The 20,793-nt window shown below is 32.8% G+C and overlaps 21 non-coding genes across 21 annotated transcripts; all 21 read right to left on the reverse strand.

Annotated features, from left to right (window-relative positions):
- Window positions 1-1,886: 1,886 nt before the first annotated feature.
- Window positions 1,887-1,958, reverse strand: TRNAM-CAU. The gene has a single exon. It is a non-coding gene; the product is annotated as a tRNA-Met (tRNA).
- A 583-nt stretch (window positions 1,959-2,541) lies between these two features.
- TRNAM-CAU lies at window positions 2,542-2,613 on the reverse strand. The gene has a single exon. It is a non-coding gene; the product is annotated as a tRNA-Met (tRNA).
- A 1,208-nt stretch (window positions 2,614-3,821) lies between these two features.
- On the reverse strand, window positions 3,822-3,893 carry TRNAM-CAU. The gene has a single exon. It is a non-coding gene; the product is annotated as a tRNA-Met (tRNA).
- Window positions 3,894-4,487: 594 nt separating this feature from the next.
- Window positions 4,488-4,559, reverse strand: TRNAM-CAU. The gene has a single exon. It is a non-coding gene; the product is annotated as a tRNA-Met (tRNA).
- A 589-nt stretch (window positions 4,560-5,148) lies between these two features.
- On the reverse strand, window positions 5,149-5,220 carry TRNAM-CAU. The gene has a single exon. It is a non-coding gene; the product is annotated as a tRNA-Met (tRNA).
- A 590-nt stretch (window positions 5,221-5,810) lies between these two features.
- Window positions 5,811-5,882, reverse strand: TRNAM-CAU. The gene has a single exon. It is a non-coding gene; the product is annotated as a tRNA-Met (tRNA).
- Window positions 5,883-7,550: 1,668 nt separating this feature from the next.
- TRNAM-CAU lies at window positions 7,551-7,622 on the reverse strand. Its single transcript has one exon. It is a non-coding gene; the product is annotated as a tRNA-Met (tRNA).
- A 592-nt stretch (window positions 7,623-8,214) lies between these two features.
- TRNAM-CAU lies at window positions 8,215-8,286 on the reverse strand. The gene has a single exon. It is a non-coding gene; the product is annotated as a tRNA-Met (tRNA).
- A 515-nt stretch (window positions 8,287-8,801) lies between these two features.
- Window positions 8,802-8,873, reverse strand: TRNAM-CAU. Its single transcript has one exon. It is a non-coding gene; the product is annotated as a tRNA-Met (tRNA).
- Window positions 8,874-9,495: 622 nt separating this feature from the next.
- On the reverse strand, window positions 9,496-9,567 carry TRNAM-CAU. Its single transcript has one exon. It is a non-coding gene; the product is annotated as a tRNA-Met (tRNA).
- Window positions 9,568-10,234: 667 nt separating this feature from the next.
- On the reverse strand, window positions 10,235-10,306 carry TRNAM-CAU. Its single transcript has one exon. It is a non-coding gene; the product is annotated as a tRNA-Met (tRNA).
- Window positions 10,307-11,006: 700 nt separating this feature from the next.
- TRNAM-CAU lies at window positions 11,007-11,078 on the reverse strand. The gene has a single exon. It is a non-coding gene; the product is annotated as a tRNA-Met (tRNA).
- An 829-nt stretch (window positions 11,079-11,907) lies between these two features.
- Window positions 11,908-11,979, reverse strand: TRNAM-CAU. The gene has a single exon. It is a non-coding gene; the product is annotated as a tRNA-Met (tRNA).
- Window positions 11,980-12,494: 515 nt separating this feature from the next.
- TRNAM-CAU lies at window positions 12,495-12,566 on the reverse strand. Its single transcript has one exon. It is a non-coding gene; the product is annotated as a tRNA-Met (tRNA).
- A 622-nt stretch (window positions 12,567-13,188) lies between these two features.
- On the reverse strand, window positions 13,189-13,260 carry TRNAM-CAU. Its single transcript has one exon. It is a non-coding gene; the product is annotated as a tRNA-Met (tRNA).
- A 672-nt stretch (window positions 13,261-13,932) lies between these two features.
- TRNAM-CAU lies at window positions 13,933-14,004 on the reverse strand. The gene has a single exon. It is a non-coding gene; the product is annotated as a tRNA-Met (tRNA).
- Window positions 14,005-16,287: 2,283 nt separating this feature from the next.
- TRNAM-CAU lies at window positions 16,288-16,359 on the reverse strand. The gene has a single exon. It is a non-coding gene; the product is annotated as a tRNA-Met (tRNA).
- A 1,138-nt stretch (window positions 16,360-17,497) lies between these two features.
- On the reverse strand, window positions 17,498-17,569 carry TRNAM-CAU. The gene has a single exon. It is a non-coding gene; the product is annotated as a tRNA-Met (tRNA).
- A 592-nt stretch (window positions 17,570-18,161) lies between these two features.
- TRNAM-CAU lies at window positions 18,162-18,233 on the reverse strand. The gene has a single exon. It is a non-coding gene; the product is annotated as a tRNA-Met (tRNA).
- A 1,450-nt stretch (window positions 18,234-19,683) lies between these two features.
- Window positions 19,684-19,755, reverse strand: TRNAM-CAU. Its single transcript has one exon. It is a non-coding gene; the product is annotated as a tRNA-Met (tRNA).
- Window positions 19,756-20,282: 527 nt separating this feature from the next.
- TRNAM-CAU lies at window positions 20,283-20,354 on the reverse strand. Its single transcript has one exon. It is a non-coding gene; the product is annotated as a tRNA-Met (tRNA).
- Between the last annotated feature and the right edge of the window lie 439 nt (window positions 20,355-20,793).

A 20,793-nucleotide genomic window follows, 5' to 3' on the forward strand; every position in this document is an offset into this window, starting at 1 on the left:
CATTCAGATACATTTCCATTATATGTCTTGAGCTTGAAATTTAGGGTGATGGTATACTATTCTGATATCCTTAATTTCATCACTATCGGAATGTAGCTTTCAATACATTTCTAATGATGCATAAATCGCGTTGAATAACTGAAAACGTATCCATCAGATTTGATTAATAATTCCACAATTAAGATAACATCCATTTTCAATGTCTTGTCCATGGACCTGCTTATCAGAAATAATTTGCATGTGAAGAGTGAATCATTTGAGATACACACACACACAAAAAAAACATAATCTCAAACGTGAATTGATCAGAATAAAATGTCTCTTTCAGAATAGAAAGACAAGGTCACAGTCAAAATAGGTTTCTACAAAGTCGCATTTGCGATATTTCTGTGTGAAAGGAACGTAATCAAATCATTAATATTGTAACAAAAAATGAAAAAAAAAAAAAAAAAAGATTTTAACAGAGCGAGGTTTCGATCCTCGGACCTCTGGGTTATGGGTCAAGCACGCTTCCGCTGCGCCACTCTGCTCTACATTACATGCATCTGAAGAATGACTTTATGGTACTATTTTTGTTGCTTTAAAAAAAGTGTAGAGATTTTTTTCATTTTGCTCAATATCGTGGCATTAATCAAACAATGAAATTGTAAAGCTTTATTATAGAGGGAATGCTTTAAACTGAATATAGAGGACAACAAGATTTGTAGAGCGAGGTTTCGATCCTCGGACCTGATGGGTTATTGGCCCAGAACGCTTCCACTGCACTACTCTCTTCTAATAAACTTATTGATGTTATAAAACTCCTCAAAGTCTATCATCGTTGTCAGATGGAGCAGAGATGAGGGGATGGGTGCTACATCCCGTATCTCCCCCACTCGCCATATCCTACCATCCAAAGATTTTGCCGGCAACACAGTAATTGTCAGCAATATCTTTTTGGACCTTCGTTAAAAAAGTGATAGAATTTTATATGTATGATTACTTGACATTGTGGGGATAATAATGCCGATTCCCCTTATAAAAAATACCGTATCAACACAAAGGATCTATACTCTGTGAATGAGTAAAATGAATTTACTTATCATCATACTTGGATCGTCGTTGGTAACGAGAATAATATTGTCACATCCATGACAAAATAATAATGTTATCAAAACAAAGTCCTTATAGGACAAAATGTTTAGCAGAGCGAGGTTTCGATCCTCGGACCTCTGCTGGGGTATTGGCCCGACAGCACGCTATCGCTGCGCCACTCTGCTGTTCACACATTCTAAAAGGAAATGTTTCGATGTTGTTTTAATAATAACGGATGATGCAACATTCAGATACATTTCCATTATGTCTTGAACTTGAAATTTAGGGTGATGGTATGCTACTCTGATTTCCTTAAATCTACATTTATTACGATCGACAGGCTTTAATATATTTCTAATGATTTATAAATCGCGTTGAATAAAAAAACGTTTCCATCAGATTTGATTAATGATTCCACAATTCAAAATAGTATTCCATTATCACTTGTCCATGGGCATGCTTATCAGACAATTTTGTATGCATATGAAGAGTGGATATTTTAAATGAACAAACAAACAAACAAACAAACAAGACCTTAATACATAGTCTCAAACGTAAATTGATCAGAACAAAATGTCTCTTTTAGAATAGAAAGACATGGTCACAGTCAAAATTGGTTATGCATCAATTTGTTTTCTACAAAGTCGCATTTGCGTTAATGTATTATAGCTATAAGTTTTTACTGAACTCGGTTTACTTTGGAAATATGGTACTATATGAAATCAATGAAGATTAAATTATTTCTGTGCGAAAGGAACGTAATTTAATCATTAATATTGTTTCAAAAAATGAATACAAAACCAAAAAAATATTAGCAGAGCGAGGTTTCGATCCTCGGACCTCTGGGTTATGGGCCCAGCACGCTTCCGCTGCGCCACTCTGCTGATGATAGATTTTAGCAGGTAACGTTTAGATGTTCATAATGATAACGATAACGGATGATGCAACATTTGGGAATTATGATGTTGTTTTTTTTGGTCTTTTTTCTACCTGGAATTTAGGGTGATGTTAAACTATAGTGTACTTCTGAAAAGCTGTGGGCCTAATCATGTTAATCGATATATTTCAATATTTTTTAACCAACGGTTTATAAGTTCAATCACTTCAGTTGGTCGTAATGATTCCTTAATATAAATCACTGTACCAGATTATATAGGCATTTATACAGGAACATGCACTGCGTGGTAGGCATTGTGTGTATGTGAACAATGATTAAATACATAATCTCAAATGTGAGTTGAAGAGAATAATCTTCTTTTTTTAAGAATAAAAAGAGAAGCCCATAGTCAAATAGGTCATGTACTAATTTGTTTCTTTAAAGTCGCTTTTGTCTAGTTGAATATTTATACATTTTTACTGAAATCATTTTCAATGAAAATATACTAATATAAAGTCAATGAAGACTAATATATTCTATATGGATGTAATGTAATTTGATCATTTGTAGTGTATTGTTAAAAAAAATATTAGCAGAGCGAGGTTTCGATCCTCGGACCTCTGGGTTATGGGCCCAGCACGCTTCCGCTGCGCCACTCTGCTGTTGACAGGTTCTAGGACTGGAGGTAATGTTTAGATGTTGGATGATAACGATAACGGATGAAGCAACATTCGGGAATCATTACATATTATGTTTTATTTTGTCTGTTTTACCTGCAATTTAAGGTGATGTTAAACTAAAATGTATGTCTGTAAAGCTGTGGGCCTAATTGTTGATCAATATATTTCGGTATTTGTTTAACCTATAGTTTATAACTTTAATCACTGCATACAGTCGTAACGATTGTATTAAATAATTATACATGTACATGCGCTGCGTAGTAGGCATCCATCTTGTATGTGTACAATGATTAATTACATAATCTCAAACGTGAATTGATTAGAATTTTTTTTTAAAAGCCGTTTAGAATCTAAAAGACAGGTCCACATAGTTAAGTAGGTCATGTAACAATTTATTTTAAAAGCCGCATTTGTCTTGTTGAACAGCTATACACTTAAACTGAAATACACTTAATTCAAAATATGCTACTATGAATTTAAAGAAGATTAATATATTCAGTATGGAGTGATTGTAATTTGATAATTCGCAATGTATTGTAAAAAAAAAACATGTTAGCAGGGCGAGGTTTCGATCCTCGGACCTCTGGGTTATGGGCCCAGCACGCTTCCGCTGCGCCACTCTGCTTCCATATGGGTTCTGGTCGTGTTTAGATAATCTTCAACAAGGGATGATGCAACACTGGGCAATTGTTACTTGTAGGCCTATATATTGAACTTCACATTGAGATTATAAACTTTAATTGATTTCTATAGCTAGAGCTCTGCTATCATGATTGATGTATTTCATTATTTCCAATGAGTTATAGTGATCAGTTGAATATCTTTCATAAATTCTATATATGCTTTTTGATAATATAAGAATGGCTAGACCTTTTCTAAAATTACGGTGACTAACATTTCTTGAAATTATAATAAACTTATAACATAATTCCAAACAATGATTCTTCAGATAACGAATTTCAATATTTCTTCAGAATCAGAAACAAGACCACGCATAGGTAAGTAAGCCATGATTTCGAGGTTTTCTATAGGTCGCATTTTGTCTTGGTGAATACATTTTTACTGACGGAGGTTTACCAATTTTTTGTTTTTGAAATTAGGCATATATTTTTATAAATTAATCTCTTTATTCAAAGTGAATATCAAAGTATACAATCAATATTATGTTTATAACAAAAATACAAAAATATTAGCAGAGCGAGGTTTCGATCCTCGGACCTCTGGGTTATGGGCCCAGCACGCTTCCGCTGCGCCACTCTGCTTGTCTGTAAATATTGGTCTTGTTTAGATTATGTTGCATTATCAAGGAATGATGCAAATATAGGCAATGGTTACATCATGCATATTTCCAACATGAAATATAGTGTAATTATTATATATCTTTATACGATACGATATACCGATACGATCGATATATTTCAATGCTTTTATTGATTTTATATTGCATTTAGTTGAATGTCATTCGTTTGCCAATAAATTTAACACATACTAGACTTTCTAGGTGATTTCAGAATTAAAAAAATAAAAATTCACTAGCTAAGCGTAATCTGAATGTACGGTACATAATTCTTTAAAATACACAATCTCAGATATGGATTGATCAGATAATATGATCATAATTATATAAGTATATTTTTTTCTTCAGAATCAAACTCTGATACAAGACCACGCACAAGATAATGTCAAATGGTTTTCAAATTCGCTCTAAATTTGTTTTGGTGAATAATATTTCAATTTTTATTGACATAGGTTTACTTGAAAATAGAATAAAATTGTTGTTATTTAAAATATTCATACAAGACGAAAAACTATGATCAGTATTGTATTTCATGAGAAAAGAACCAAAAAAAAAACGTTAGCAGAGCGAGGTTTCGATCCTCGGACCTCTGGGTTATGGGCCCAGCACGCTTCCGCTGCGCCACTCTGCTTGCCTGCAAATTGTGGCCTTGCTTGGATTATGTTTAACAAGGGATGATGCAACATTGGGCAATGGTTACATCATATATCGAACTTCAAATTTAGTGTGATTAAAAACCTGATAGATTTCTATAGCTAGAGCTCTGCCAACATGATTGATATGTTTCAGTATCTTCAATGATTCTTAGTGATGAAGTTGAATATCATACGTTTGCCGAAAACTTTCATAAATTCTATGATTTCATAATAATTACAAAACATTACCCTCCCCCCCCCCCCCCCCCCAGGCATATTCCAAAATCACGCTGACTAACATTTCTTGAAATGATAATAAACATATTACATAATTCCAAACGAGGATTGATCAGATTTCTTCAGAATCAGAACTTAGATACAAGACCACGCATAATATATAGGTCAGTAAGCAATGATGTCAACTGGTTTTCTAGGTTGCATTTATCTTGTTGGATAGCTATAAACTTAGTACTGAAATTATTTAATTGAAATTATGGTTATATGAAATCAATAGACACTAATAAATTCTAAACGAATGGATTGTAATTTGGTAATACGTATTACTACATTGTTAACAAAAAATATTAGCAGAGCGAGGTTTCGATCCTCGGACCTCTGGGTTATGGGCCCAGCACGCTTCCGCTGCGCCACTCTGCTTCTCTATAATTTTGATCTTGTTTTGATTATTGATAACAAGGGATGATGCAATATGAGGAAATAGTTGCATTTTTCTAGCAACTTGAAATAAAGTGTAATTATGTACTTAAATTGAATCATGTAAATAAAGCTATATAGGCCTACCGCTGCGATCGTTATATTTCAATAATTCGATGAAACGGCGTCTCATGAAACGTTTTGTGATGAATTAAAAAAAAAAAACAACATTTTATTGGCTGTATTTCTGTATTTATATTATTGTATTTCGAATATACGGTGAATAAGATATGTATCGTTTTTTAATTAGTAAGTCATGATCTCAAATTCTTATTTTTCAGATAAGGAACATTAACAGAACAGAATAAATCTGTGACAAAAGCGGATGCATAATGACGGAAGTCGTTATCATGCCAATTTGTTTTCTTAATCCATTTGTCTTGGTAAATCATTCTTCAACTTTTACTAACAGCGATTTATACCTGAAAATATAAATGAAATCGGTTGATATTTGTAACAATGAATCTCTTTATACAATGCGAAAATAAAAATACACAGTCAATATAATATTTATAAGAAGAAGACAAAAATGTTAGCAGAGCGAGGTTTCGATCCTCGGACCTCTGGGTTATGGGCCCAGCACGCTTCCGCTGCGCCACTCTGCTTCTCTGTAAATCTTGGTCTTGTTTTTATAATGATTGACAAGGGATGATGCAACATTAGGCAATGGTTACACTATATTTCCAACTTGAAATTTAGTGTTATTATGAACTTACACTCGCTTATATTAATAAAGCTCTATATGCCACCATGATCGATATATTTAGAATTTTTTCTCCATGATTCATATTGGATTGTTGAATATCGTTCGTTTGCCGATAAATCTCATGAAACTTTTTACATTTATATAGACATTTCGGAAGAGAACAAAAACACAATTATGATTGGATTAATGTATTTTGAATGTACGGTAAATAATATTTTTTGTTGTTGGAATAAATATTATTTTTTTCAGATAAGGAACATTTTTTTTCTTCTATAGAATAAATCTCTGACGCAATAACATGCACATTGGAGTAAGCCATACTCATGCTATTTTGAATTCTTAGTATCATTTGCCTTCAGGTTGATATATAAATATTCTATTTCTACTTTCAGAGGCTTACTTGAATAAACAAATAAACTTAGTTTATATTTGTTAAAAATAATCGCTTTATGGAAAGCGAATATCGAAATATATAATCAGTATCATATGAAAAATACAAAATTGTTAGCAGAGCGAGGTTTCGATCCTCGGACTCCTCTAAGTTATGGGCCCAGCACGCTTCCGCTGCGCCACTCTGCTAGTCTGCAAATATGGCAGTGCTTTTATTATTTGTTACAAGAGATGATGCAACATGGAGCAATAGTTACAGTGTTTCGAACTTCATGATTTTAAATTGAAAGCCCCACTGCTCTACTTATAGCTACTTGCGCCCTCTATATAGCAAACAATGCCTAATCGGTGACCATTGGTCCCCCATGATCCTCTTTTTCTTATGTTAATTGAGAGCTGATTAGATGAGATAACCACCTGTCGGTAACCTTGCAGGGTGGACTAATCCCTCCTGTAATTTATTAATATTATTTCCAGGCAAGCATGATAACATACAAAACATCACAAGGTTGACAAATGATATAACATAAACATAATGATATTTAGCACCAGCCACTGCCTGAGGATCACCGAATAGAATTTAAAAATTCTGTCTAGAGGCTCTCCACAATGGCTGGTGCATACATGAAACAAAATATAAAGATAAGGTCAACATAATTTATAAATGAATGTGTAACTAAAACTAACGGTAATATACATGTAGATCAAATACTGTTATGATTATTATCAAAAAATAGTACAGATGGGATTTAATTGATTTCTTTAGCTGGACTTCTATCATAATGATTGACATATTTTTCAGTATTTTTAATGATTTATAGTGATTATCATTCGTTTGCCGATAACTTATTTCATTATATACTTAATTTACAAAAATTAGCCCTCAAAAAATCATTGGCTATGCATATTTTAAAATAATAAATCTATTACATAATTCCAAATGTGGATTTATCAGATAACGAATATCAACATTTCTTAAGAATCTTAAAGGTAAATAAGCCATGATGTCAAGGTCGCATATTTTGTCAAGGTGAATAATTTTTCAACTTTTACTGACTACGATCACTTAAAAAAAAATTGAATTAAATTTTTAGGAATGAATATGTTAATCCGAAACAGATGTCAGGTTTATGATAAATATTGTTTTATAAGAAGAAGAAAAAAAATCCATAAGTTTTAGCAGAGCGAGGTTTCGATCCTCGGACCTCTGGGTTATGGGCCCAGCACGCTTCCGCTGCGCCACTCTGCTTACTTGAGACATTTGGAACTCTGATCATACTAGTCAGAGTTATGTATATAAAATGTAGCAGTTAAAATGAAAATAAATCTCTATTAATGATAATAATATTGATATTAATCATAACAGGATAATAATGATGATATTTAATAATAACAACTGTAATTATAACAAAATAGTAATAAAATTGATAAATAAATGTAATAATAATAATCATAATAATAATTATAATAACAATTACAATAATAATATGATAATGATAATTGTCTTTGTTGAAATTATTTTTATTATTATCTTTATCATTCTTATCTTTATTATTATCATTATTACTTTTATTGAGAGTATTATCATTATCATTATTATCATAATCAAGATCGTTATTATTATTATCATTATTATATATAAAAAAAGGAATTAAATTTCATATTAATTATTACGGGTATCATTTCCAATTGTATTACGTAACGTTTGGCAGGTGTTCTTTCGAGGAATATTCTACAACTACATAACGCATAATAAGGCAGTGTAGTAATACGTGTAGTGTGCTTGGCATTATGGTATGACGGGTTTTCATACACAAATGTATTTAAAAAAAAAAAATCTTTAGCAGAGCGAGGTTTCGATCCTCGGACCTCTGGGTTATGGGCCCAGCACGCTTCCGCTGCGCCACTCTGCTTCTCTATAAGTTGTGTTCGCTTTTTGATTATGTTCATCAAGGGATGATGCAACATTGGGCAACGGTTACATCATGTATCTAACTCCAAATTTAGTGTTATTATAAAGTTACACATTGATTTCTATAGATAGAGCTCACTATATCATGATTGATGTATTTCAGTATTTTCGTGATAAATTAAAGAATTAACCAAAAAGAATGGCTAGGCCTATTCTAAAATTACAGTGACTAATATTGTTTAAATAAAGGTTATACATCTTTTACATAATTTCAAATGAGTATTGATCAGAATAACGAGTATCAATATTTTCTCTGAATCAAAACTTTCATACAAGACCACGCATAAGTAAGACATGATTTCAATTTGTTTTCTAGGTAGCATTAATCTTGTTGAATAGCTCAGTTGAAATCAATTTACTTGAAAATATGGTACCATGGAATCAATGAAGATTAATATATTCTGTACGGAGGGATTTTAATTTTATAATTCGTATTGTATTGTAAAAATAAAATGTTAGCAGAGCGAGGTTTCGATCCTCGGACCTCTGGGTTATGGGCCCAGCACGCTTCCGCTGCGCCACTCTGCTTCTCTATAATTTTCGTCTTGTTTTAATTATTAATAACAAGGGATGATGCAATATGAGGAAATGGTTGCATTTTGTTACCAACTTGAAATATTGTACTTAAATTGATTCATGTAGATAAAGCTTTATATGCCTACCGCTGCGATCGTTATAGTTCAAAATTCGATGATTTTGTATTATGTTGAATATCGTTAATTCGTTTGCCATGAAACGCCATCTCATGAAACGTTTTGTGATGATTTCTGAAAATTATTTTTGTGATGAATTCAGAAAAATAACATTTCATTGGCTGAATGTATTTCGAATATACGGTGAATAAGATATGTATCGTTTTTTAATCAGTAAGTCATGATCTCAAATTCTTGTTTTTCAGATAAGGAACATTAACAGAACAGAATAAATCTGTGACAAAAGCGGATGCATAATGACGGAAGGCGTTATCATGCCAATTTGTTTTCTAAATCCATTTGTCTTGGTAAATCATTCTTCAACTTTTACTAACAGAGATTTATACCTGAAAATATAAATTAAATCGGTTGATATTTGTAACAATGAATCTCTTTATACAATGCGAAAATAAAACTACACAGTCAATATAATATTTATAAGAAGAAGACAAAAACGTTAGCAGAGCGAGGTTTCGATCCTCGGACCTCTGGGTTATGGGCCCAGCACGCTTCCGCTGCGCCACTCTGCTTCTCTGTAAATCTTGGTCTTGTGTTTTTATTATGGTTTACAAGGGATGATGCAACATTAGGCAGCGGTTACACTATACTTCCAACTTGAAATTTAGTGTTATTATAAACTTACATTGGCTTATATAGATAAAGCTCCATACCATTGAATCATTGAATTTATGTTCGTTTGCCGATAAAATTCATGAAACTTCCTCTAAGTATTTAAAGAAAAATAATACATATTCAGAAGGAAAAAAAAACAAACAAACAAAACAAACGTTTCATGATATTTATCGGTAAACGAACGGGTATTCAAATAAATTAAATTTTGATTGGATTAATGAAGTATGTATACGGTGAATAACATTTTTTATTTGAATAAATATTATATAGTCATAATTTGTTTTCCTTCTTCCAGATAAGGAACATTATTCTCTTCTTTGGAATAAATCTTTGACACAATAACATGCAAAGTGGAGTACGCTATAATCATGCTAATTTGATTTTTAAGTCCCATTTGCCTTCAAGTTGGTAAATAATGTTTCAACTTCTACTGTCAGAGGCGAACTTGAATATACAAAAATTAATAATCTTAGTTTATATTTGTAAAAAAAAAAATCGCTTTATAGAAAGCCAATATCAAAATACATAATCAGTATTATATTTATATGAAAAATACAAAAAAATTAGCAGAGCGAGGTTTCGATCCTCGGACCTCTGGGTTATGGGCCCAGCACGCTTCCGCTGCGCCACTCTGCTTGTCTGCGAATTTGGCAGTGCTTTTATTATTTGTTACCAGAGATGATGCAACATGGAGCAATAGTTACAGTGTTTCAAACTTCATGATTATAAACTGAAAGCCCGACTGCTCTACTTATAGCTACTTGCGCCCTCTATATAGCAAACAATGCCTTATCGGTGACCATTGGTCCCCCTTGATTCTCTTTTTCTTATGTTAATTGAGAGCTGATTAGATGAGATAACCACCTGTCGGTAACCTTGCAGGTTGGACTAATCCCTCCTGTAAACTAGTACAGATGGGATTTAATTGATTTCTTTAGCTAGACTTTTGTCATAATGATTGACATACTTTTCAGTATTTTCTAATGATTTATAGTGATTATCATTCGTTTGCCGATAACTTATTTCATTATATACTTAATTTACAAAAATAAGCCCTCAAAAAATCATTGGCTATGCATATTTTAAAATAATAAATCTATTACATAATTCCAAATGTGGATTTATCAGATAACGAATATCAACATTTCTTAAGAATCTTAAAGGTAAATAAGCCATGATGTCAAGGTCGCATATTTTGTCTAGGTGAATAATTTTTTTAACTTTTACTAACTACGATCACTTGAAAAAATTGAATAAAATTTTTAGGAATGAATATGTTAATCCGAAACAGTTGTCAGGTTTATGATAAATATTGTTTTATAAAATACAAAAGTTTTAGCAGAGCGAGGTTTCGATCCTCGGACCTCTGGGTTATGGGCCCAGCACGCTTCCGCTGCGCCACTCTGCTTACATGAGACATTTTGGATTCTGATCATACTAGTCAGAGTTATGTATATAAAATGTAGCAGTTAAAATGAAAATAAATCTCTATTAATGATAATAATAATGATATTACTCATAACAAGGATAATAATGATGATATTTAATAATAACAACAACTGTAATTATAACAAAATAATAATAAAATTGATAAATAAATGTAATAATAATAATCATAATAATAATTATAATAACAATTACAATAACAATAATAATATGATAATGATAATTGTTTTTGTTGAAATTATTTTTATTATTATCTTTATCATTATTATAATAATAATAATAATAATTACGTTTTATTTACCCAGGGTAGCCACTTCAGTTATAAAACTGCTCTCCCAGCGGGCCCTGCATAACATAACATGTTACTATTACCCTTCTCCAATCTAATAATGCTGAGCGCCTAGCTAGAAGGCAGAAGGTCCCATTGTTATAAGTCTTTGGTATGACTCGGCCGGGGATCGAACCTACGACCTCCCGTTCATGAGGCGGACGCTCTAACCATTATTATTATCATTATTACTTTTATTGAGAGTATTATCATTATCATTATTACCATAATCAATTTTGTTATTATTATCATTATTATATATAAAAAAAGGAATTAAATTTCATGTTAATTATTACAGGTATCATTTCCAATTGTATTACGTAACGTTTGGCAGGTGTTCTTTCGAGGAATATTCTACAACTACATAACGCATAATAAGGCAGTGTAGTAATACGTGTAGTGTGCTTGGCATTATGGTATGACGGGTTTTCATACACAAATTTATTTAAAAAAAAAAAATCTTTAGCAGAGCGAGGTTTCGATCCTCGGACCTCTGGGTTATGGGCCCAGCACGCTTCCGCTGCGCCACTCTGCTTCTCTATAAGTTGTGGTCGCTTTTTGATTATGTTCATCAAGGGATGATGCAACATTGGGCAACGGTTACATCATGTATCTAACTCCAAATTTAGTGTTATTATAAAGTTACACATTGATTTCTATAGATAGAGCTCACTATATCATGATTGATGTATTTCAGTATTTTCGTGATAAATTAAAGAATTAACCAAAAAGAATGGCTAGGCCTATTCTAAAATTACAGTGACTAATATTGTTTAAATAAAGGTTATACATCTTTTACATAATTTCAAATGAGTATTGATCAGAATAACGAGTATCAATATTTTCTCTGAATCAAAACTTTCATACAAGACCACGCATAAGTAAGACATGATTTCAATTTGTTTTCTAGGTAGCATTAATCTTGTTGAATAGCTCAGTTGAAATCAATTTACTTGAAAATATGGTACCATGGAATCAATGAAGATTAATATATTCTGTACGGAGGGATTTTAATTTTATAATTCGTATTGTATTGTAAAAATAAAATGTTAGCAGAGCGAGGTTTCGATCCTCGGACCTCTGGGTTATGGGCCCAGCACGCTTCCGCTGCGCCACTCTGCTTCTCTATAATTTTCGTCTTGTTTTAATTATTAATAACAAGGGATGATGCAATATGAGGAAATGGTTGCATTTTGTTACCAACTTGAAATATTGTACTTAAATTGATTCATGTAGATAAAGCTTTATATGCCTACCGCTGCGATCGTTATAGTTCAAAATTCGATGATTTTGTATTATGTTGAATATCGTTAATTCGTTTGCCATGAAACGCCATCTCATGAAACGTTTTGTGATGATTTCTGAAAATTATTTTTGTGATGAATTCAGAAAAATAACATTTCATTGGCTGAATGTATTTCGAATATACGGTGAATAAGATATGTATCGTTTTTTAATCAGTAAGTCATGATCTCAAATTCTTGTTTTTCAGATAAGGAACATTAACAGAACAGAATAAATCTGTGACAAAAGCGGATGCATAATGACGGAAGGCGTTATCATGCCAATTTGTTTTCTAAATCCATTTGTCTTGGTAAATCATTCTTCAACTTTTACTAACAGAGATTTATACCTGAAAATATAAATTAAATCGGTTGATATTTGTAACAATGAATCTCTTTATACAATGCGAAAATAAAACTACACAGTCAATATAATATTTATAAGAAGAAGACAAAAACGTTAGCAGAGCGAGGTTTCGATCCTCGGACCTCTGGGTTATGGGCCCAGCACGCTTCCGCTGCGCCACTCTGCTTCTCTGTAAATCTTGGTCTTGTGTTTTTATTATGGTTTACAAGGGATGATGCAACATTAGGCAGCGGTTACACTATACTTCCAACTTGAAATTTAGTGTTATTATAAACTTACATTGGCTTATATAGATAAAGCTCCATACCATTGAATCATTGAATTTATGTTCGTTTGCCGATAAAATTCATGAAACTTCCTCTAAGTATTTAAAGAAAAATAATACATATTCAGAAGGAAAAAAAAACAAACAAACAAAACAAACGTTTCATGATATTTATCGGTAAACGAACGGGTATTCAAATAAATTAAATTTTGATTGGATTAATGAAGTATGTATACGGTGAATAACATTTTTTATTTGAATAAATATTATATAGTCATAATTTGTTTTCCTTCTTCCAGATAAGGAACATTATTCTCTTCTTTGGAATAAATCTTTGACACAATAACATGCAAAGTGGAGTACGCTATAATCATGCTAATTTGATTTTTAAGTCCCATTTGCCTTCAAGTTGGTAAATAATGTTTCAACTTCTACTGTCAGAGGCGAACTTGAATATACAAAAATTAATAATCTTAGTTTATATTAATTTGTTGTTAAAAATGATTGCTTCATAGAAAGCGAATATCAAAATATATAATCAGTATTATATTTATATGAAAAATACAAAAAAATTAGCAGAGCGAGGTTTCGATCCTCGGACCTCTGGGTTATGGGCCCAGCACGCTTCCGCTGCGCCACTCTGCTTGTCTGAGAATTTGCCAGTGCTTTTATTATTTGTTATAAGAGATGATGCAACAGGGAGCAATAGTTACAGTGTTTCGAACTTCATGATTATAAACTGAAAGCCTCACTGCTCTACTTATATCTACTTGCGCCCTCTATATAGCAATCAATGTCTAATCGGTGACCATTGGTCCCCCATGATCCATTTTTTCTTATGTTAAGTGAGAGCTGATTAGATGAGATAACCACCTGTCGGTAACCTTGCAGGGTGGACTAATCCCTCCTGTAATTTATTAATATTATTTCCAGGCAAGCATGATAACATACAAAACATAACAAGGTTGACAAATGATATAACATAAACATGGGTGGTATTCTCATAAGTTAAGCTGGGACTAAGTCCAGACTAAACAATAATTTTAGTTCACACTTCTATGGAATGCTAGGTTTCATCTTCCTCCTTCAATATTCATGACAAAGATAATCTACCAAAGACTTTGTTGAAATTCAGGTCATACTCATATTATCTTTTTCTTCCCATTTCATTGCAAAATTTATTTTTTGGACACTTTTCATTGAAGGATTAAAATAATCTGTACAGGGTAAATTAGTTTGCAACAGGCACTCCATAAAAGTGTGAACTAACTAAGTACGCGCTAACTTAGTACGCGCTACCGGAATACCACCCAATTATATTTAGCACCAGCCAATGCCTGAGGATCACCGAATAGAATTTAAAAATTCTGTCCAGAGGCTCTCCACATTGGCTGGTGCATACATGAAACAAAATATAAAGATAAGGTCAACATAATTTATAAATGAATGTGTAACTAAAACTAACGGTAATATACATGTAGATCAAATACTGTTATGATTATTATCAAAAACTAGTACAGATGGGATTTAATTGATTTCTTTAGCTAGACTTCTATCATAATGATTGACATATTTTTCAGTATTTTTAATGATTTATAGTGATTATCATTCGTTGCCGATAACTTATTTCATTATATACTTAATTTACAAAAATTAACCCTCACAAAATCATTGGCTATGCATATTTTAAAATAATAAATCTATTACATAATTCCAAATGTGGATTTATCAGATAACGAATATCAACATTTCTTAAGAATCTTAAAGGCAAATAAGCCATGATGTCAAGGTCGCATATTTTGTCTAGGTGAATAATTTTTCAACTTTTACTGACTACGATCACTTAAAAAAATTGAATTAAATTTTTAGGAATGAATATGTTAATCCCAGGCGCGGATCCAGGATTTTAGGGGAGGGGGCCCAACTTTTTCTTTTTTTGCTCCCGAAAATTTGGAAATCGCGCCGGCCGAAAAGTCGCTCAGTAGGGGGGGGGGGGGGGGGGGGGGGGGGTACAGAGCACAATTTTTTTTTTTTTTTTTGCTCCCGAAAATTTGAAAAACGCGCCGGCCAAAAATTCGCTCAGTGGGGGGGGGGGGGGGGGGGGGGGGGGGTGGGTAGTGAGCACATTTTTTTTTTTTTGATCCTCAAAAAAATTTCAATTTGCACCCCCCCCCCCCCTAAAAAAGGTAAAAATCACGTGATTTTACATGATTTTTTTCTCAAGGGGGGGGGGGCCGGGCCCCCCGGCCCCCCCCCCCCCTGGATCCGCCACTGGTTAATCCGAAACAGATGTCAGGTTTATGATAAATATTGTTTTATAAGAAGAAGAACAAAATACAAAAGTTTTAGCAGAGCGAGGTTTCGATCCTCGGACCTCTGGTTTATGGCCCAGCACGCTTCCGCTGCGCCACTCTGCTTACATGAGACATTTTGGATTCTGATCATACTAGTCAGAGTTATGTATATAAAATGTAGCAGTTAAAATGAAAATAAATCTCTATTAATGATAATAATAATGATATTACTCATAACAAGGATAATAATGATGATATTTAATAATAACAACAACTGTAATTATAACAAAATAATAATAAAATTGATAAATAAATGTAATAATAATAATCATAATAATAATTATAATAACAATTACAATAACAATAATAATATGATAATGATAATTGTTTTTGTTGATATAATTGTGAGTATTATCATTATAATTATTATCATAATCAATATTGTTATTATTATCATCATTATTATATTTAAAAAAAGGAATTAAATTTCATATTAATTATTACAGGTATCAACGTTTGGCAGGTGTTCCTTCGAGGAATATTCTACAACAACATAACGCATAATAAAGCACTGTAGTAATACGTGTATTGTATGACGGGTTTTCATACACAAATTTATTTTAAAAAAAATCTTTAGCAGAGCGAGGTTTCGATCCTCGGACCTCTGGGTTATGGGCCCAGCACGCTTCCGCTGCGCCACTCTGCTTCTATATAAGTTGTGGACGCGTTTTGATTATCTCTATCAAGGGATGATGCAACATTGGGCAACGGTTACATCATGTATCTAACCCCAAATTTAGTGTTATTATAAAGTTACAAATTGATTTCTATAGACAGAGCTCTACTATCATGATTGATGTATTTCAGTATTTTCGTGATAAATGAACAAATTAACCAAAAAGAATGGCTAGGCCTATTCTAAAATTACAGTGACTAACATTTTTTTTTTAAAGGTTATACATCGTTTACATAATTTCAAATAAGTATTGATCAGAATAACGAGTATCAATATTTTCTCTGAATCAAAACTTTGATACAAGCATAGGTAAGTAAAACATGATTTCAATCTGTTTTCTAGGTAGCATTAATCTTGTTGAATAGCTATTAAATTTATTGAAATCAATTTACTTGAAAATATGGTACGATAGAATCAATGAAGATTAATATATTCTGTATGGAGGGATTTTAATCTGATAATTCGTATTGTATTGTAAAAATAAAATGTTAGCAGAGCGAGGTTTCGATCCTCGGACCTCTGGGTTATGGGCCCAGCACGCTTCCGCTGCGCCACTCTGTTTCTCTGTAAATTATGGTCTTGTTTTGATTATGTCTAACAATGAATGATGCAATATGAGGCAATGGTTACATTATATTTCCAACTTGAAATATAGTGTAATAATGATATACTAAGATTGATTTAAATAGATAAAGCTCTATACGGCCACGATCGATATATTTCAATGCTGTCAAGCCATTCGTTTGCCAATAAATTCGATAAATTCGAGACTTCGTGGTGATTTCAGAATAAAAATAACATTTCATTAGTGAGGCATAAACTGAGTGTACGGTAAATAACATTGAAAAAACAACATGATATCATATATGGATTGATCAAAAATGATTTTTTCTTCTTTTTCAGAATCACACCTTGATACAAAACCACGCACAGTGTACTGTTAATTGGTTTTCGAATTCGCTTTTGTTTTTGTGAAAAACATTTCAACTGTTAGTGACAATTAAAAATATAAAGATACGTTTTTTGTTAATTTTTTTTTTATCTATTCATTCAAAACAAATTCATGATCAGTATTGTATCATAGGAAAAACCAAAACAAACCGTTTAATAGCAGAGCGAGGTTTCGATCCTCGGACCTCTGGGTTATGGGCCCAGCACGCTTCCGCTGCGCCACTCTGCTTCTCTGGGTTTTAGTCGTGTTTTAAACTTTTGATTATTGTTTAACAAGGGATGATGCAACATTTAGGCAGTATAGTAGCATTGTGTTTCAAACTTGAAATTTAGTGTAAAATTATTGTAAACTTACCTATATAGATAAAACTCAATATTGTCAAACTCGATATACTTATTTTCAATGATTGATTGTGTTGAATTTCATTCGTTGCCGATAAATCTCATGAAACTTTTTTGTGATTATTTCAGATAATTACTTTTGTGATGATTTCACAAAAAAGTAACGATTCAATTGGTTGAATGTATTTTAAATGCACAGTCAATAAGATTTGATTTTAATGTTACAAAGTCATAAGCTCACACTTTCTGTAGAATAAATCTTTGACAAAAGAGCATGCAAAGTGGAGTAAACCATAATTTTTATTCTCATTTGTTTTCTAAAGCCCCTTTGTTTTGTCAAATAATTTTTCAAGTAAACAGAAGTTAACTTTAAAATACTTAAGAAATTGGTAGATATTTGTAAAAATGGTTCTCTTCCTAGAGAGCGAATATCGATTTATATAATCAGTATTATATTATATGAAAAATACAAAAAATCTTAGCAGAGCGAGGTTTCGATCCTCGGACCTCTGGGTTATGGGCCCAGCACGCTTCCGCTGCGCCACTCTGCTTCTCTGCAAATTTGGCAGTGTTCTGATAATTTGTTATAAGGGATGATGCAACATTAGGCAAAAGTTACATTGTTTTTCTAACTTCAAATTTAGTGTGATTTTCAAATTTACTGTGATTAGTGTGATTATACACTTAAATTGATTTCTCTAGCTAAGCTCTGTCATCATCATGACTGCTATAATTGCAGTATGTTCAATGATTTATATAGTGATGTAGTTGAATATCGTTTGTTTGCTGATATCTTTCATACATTCTAATTTAAACAAATAAGCGCTAAAAATCATTGGCTATGTGGATTCTAAAATTACGGTGACTAATATTTTTTGAAAAGATGATTAATCTATTACATAATTTCAAATGAGGATTGAACAGATATATCGACATTTCTTCAGAATTTTAAAGGTAAATAAGCATGGGTGTCGATCCCGGGGGGGGGGGGGGGGTTTCAGGTGGGGGGATGGCCTGTACAATCATCCCCCCCAATAATTCACCATCACAACAACAAAAAATTAATGATGAGAGCCCGATGAGAGTACATGTAGTGGTTATTATATGAAACATCAAAGCTTCCGCGCTTCGCGCGGAGGAAGGGGAACTTGATTCAAACAAGGATTAATAGTCGAGAACGGTACAACGAATCGTCTTCTTTCTCTCATAATTTAATGAAACGTCAGAGCTTCCGCGCTTCGCGTGGGAGGGGGGGGGGGAAAACTGAATTCAGACAAGGATTAAGAGTCGAGAATGGTACAACGAATCGTCTTTTTCTTTTATAATTTAATGAAACGTTAGATCTTCCGCGCTACGCGCGGAAAAGGGGGAACTTGATTCAAACAAGGATTAATAGTCGAGAACGGTACAACGAATCGTCTTCTTTCTCTCATAATTTAATGAAACGTCAGAGCTTCCGCGCTTCGCGCGGGAGGGGGGGGGGGAACTGAATTCAGACAAGGATTAAGAGTCGAAAATGGTACAACGAATCGTCTTCTTTCTTTAATAATTTAATGAATTGTCAGAGCTCACTACCACCCCCTAAAATAAAATCCTGGCAATTACGCGCTTGAGAGGATAATAACCCAGGTAGCAAGCTCATGTGGGCCCCGCATTGGTCCCATATTCTCTGAAATGTTATCTTTATTGAGGGTGACTTGAAAAAGTTAATAACTTGGAAGGGAGGGGTGCAACCTGCCACACGCTTCTACCTCTCGGTTGCTTTGATCCATTTTGGCCCCTTTCATCCCCCCCCCCAACCACGGATACAAATCGACACCCCTGTAAATAAGCCATGATGTCAAGGTCGCATTTGTCTAGGTGAATAATTTTTCAATTTTTACTGACTACGGATCACTTGAAAAAATAGAATTAAATGGTCAGAAATTGATATTTTCATACAAAACAGATGTCAGGTTAATGATTAATATTCAATATAAGAAGAAAAAATACAAAAGTGTTTAGCAGAGCGAGGTTTCGATCCTCGGACCTCTGGGTTATGGGCCCAGCACGCTTCCGCTGCGCCACTCTGCTTGCATACGATGCCTGGAATCTTGATTATATTAATCCTGGTTATTTATATGAAATATGATGCAACGCCATGCAATAGCAGTCAAAATGAAATATAATCTCCAATAAGGATATATCGATGATATTAATGATAATAACGATAATAATAATTAATTATAATAATGATACTAATAACAATAATAACTGAATAATTTTATTTTTTGTTTTTGTTATTATTATCTATTTGATCTTTATTATTATCATTATTGTTATTATTGTTTTTATTGATATTATATTTATCATTATTATTATCATTGTTGTTAATATTGTTAGCATCGTTTTTATTTTTATATAAAAAAGAGGAATTTAATTTCATATTATTAAATATTACAGGTTCCATTTCCAATTTAAATGCGTAATGTTTGGCATGTGTTCCTTCAAGATATATTCTACAACTAAATAACGCATAAACGTGTAGCCTGCATGCATGGCATTATGGCATAACGGTTTTCATACACAAATTTATTAAAATAAAATAAAATAAAAAAAATTAGCAGAGCGAGGTTTCGATCCTCGGACCTCTGGGTTATGGGCCCAGCACGCTTCCGCTGCGCCACTCTGCTTCACATATTTCCCTCTGAAAGCACTATTTGCTATATATTATAAATTGGCTGATGCAATAACGATCTTGCATGCGTGATCTTTGATCCATATGGTCTGCTATTTATATCAAAGCACACATTTATTTAGCAGCTTAAATTATCTTGACTGAATAAATTTAATTTGGGAAACTGACTACATCTACGTCACTAAAGAGAATCTTACTAGTTTTATTTCGCAGTTTATTCAATTTTCAGATAATTAGAGGAATTTTCATGTTGATTGTGTTGACAATTCGATAGCAGACATCATTATACCCTTTTTTGCCAGTAGATGGCGCTATGCCACTTGACCGCATGGGTGTCGCCATCTGCCACATGTGTTTTCACGATAAAGGGGAATGTGGTTATCAAACTAAGTTTGCCTAGGGGATCCAGAAAAAAAATAGTAACGGATTTTCCT

Source organism: Strongylocentrotus purpuratus, unplaced genomic scaffold (genome assembly GCF_000002235.5).
Source record: "Strongylocentrotus purpuratus isolate Spur 01 unplaced genomic scaffold, Spur_5.0 spur5_scaffold_14, whole genome shotgun sequence".
Lineage (NCBI taxonomy): Eukaryota > Metazoa > Echinodermata > Echinoidea > Camarodonta > Strongylocentrotidae > Strongylocentrotus > Strongylocentrotus purpuratus.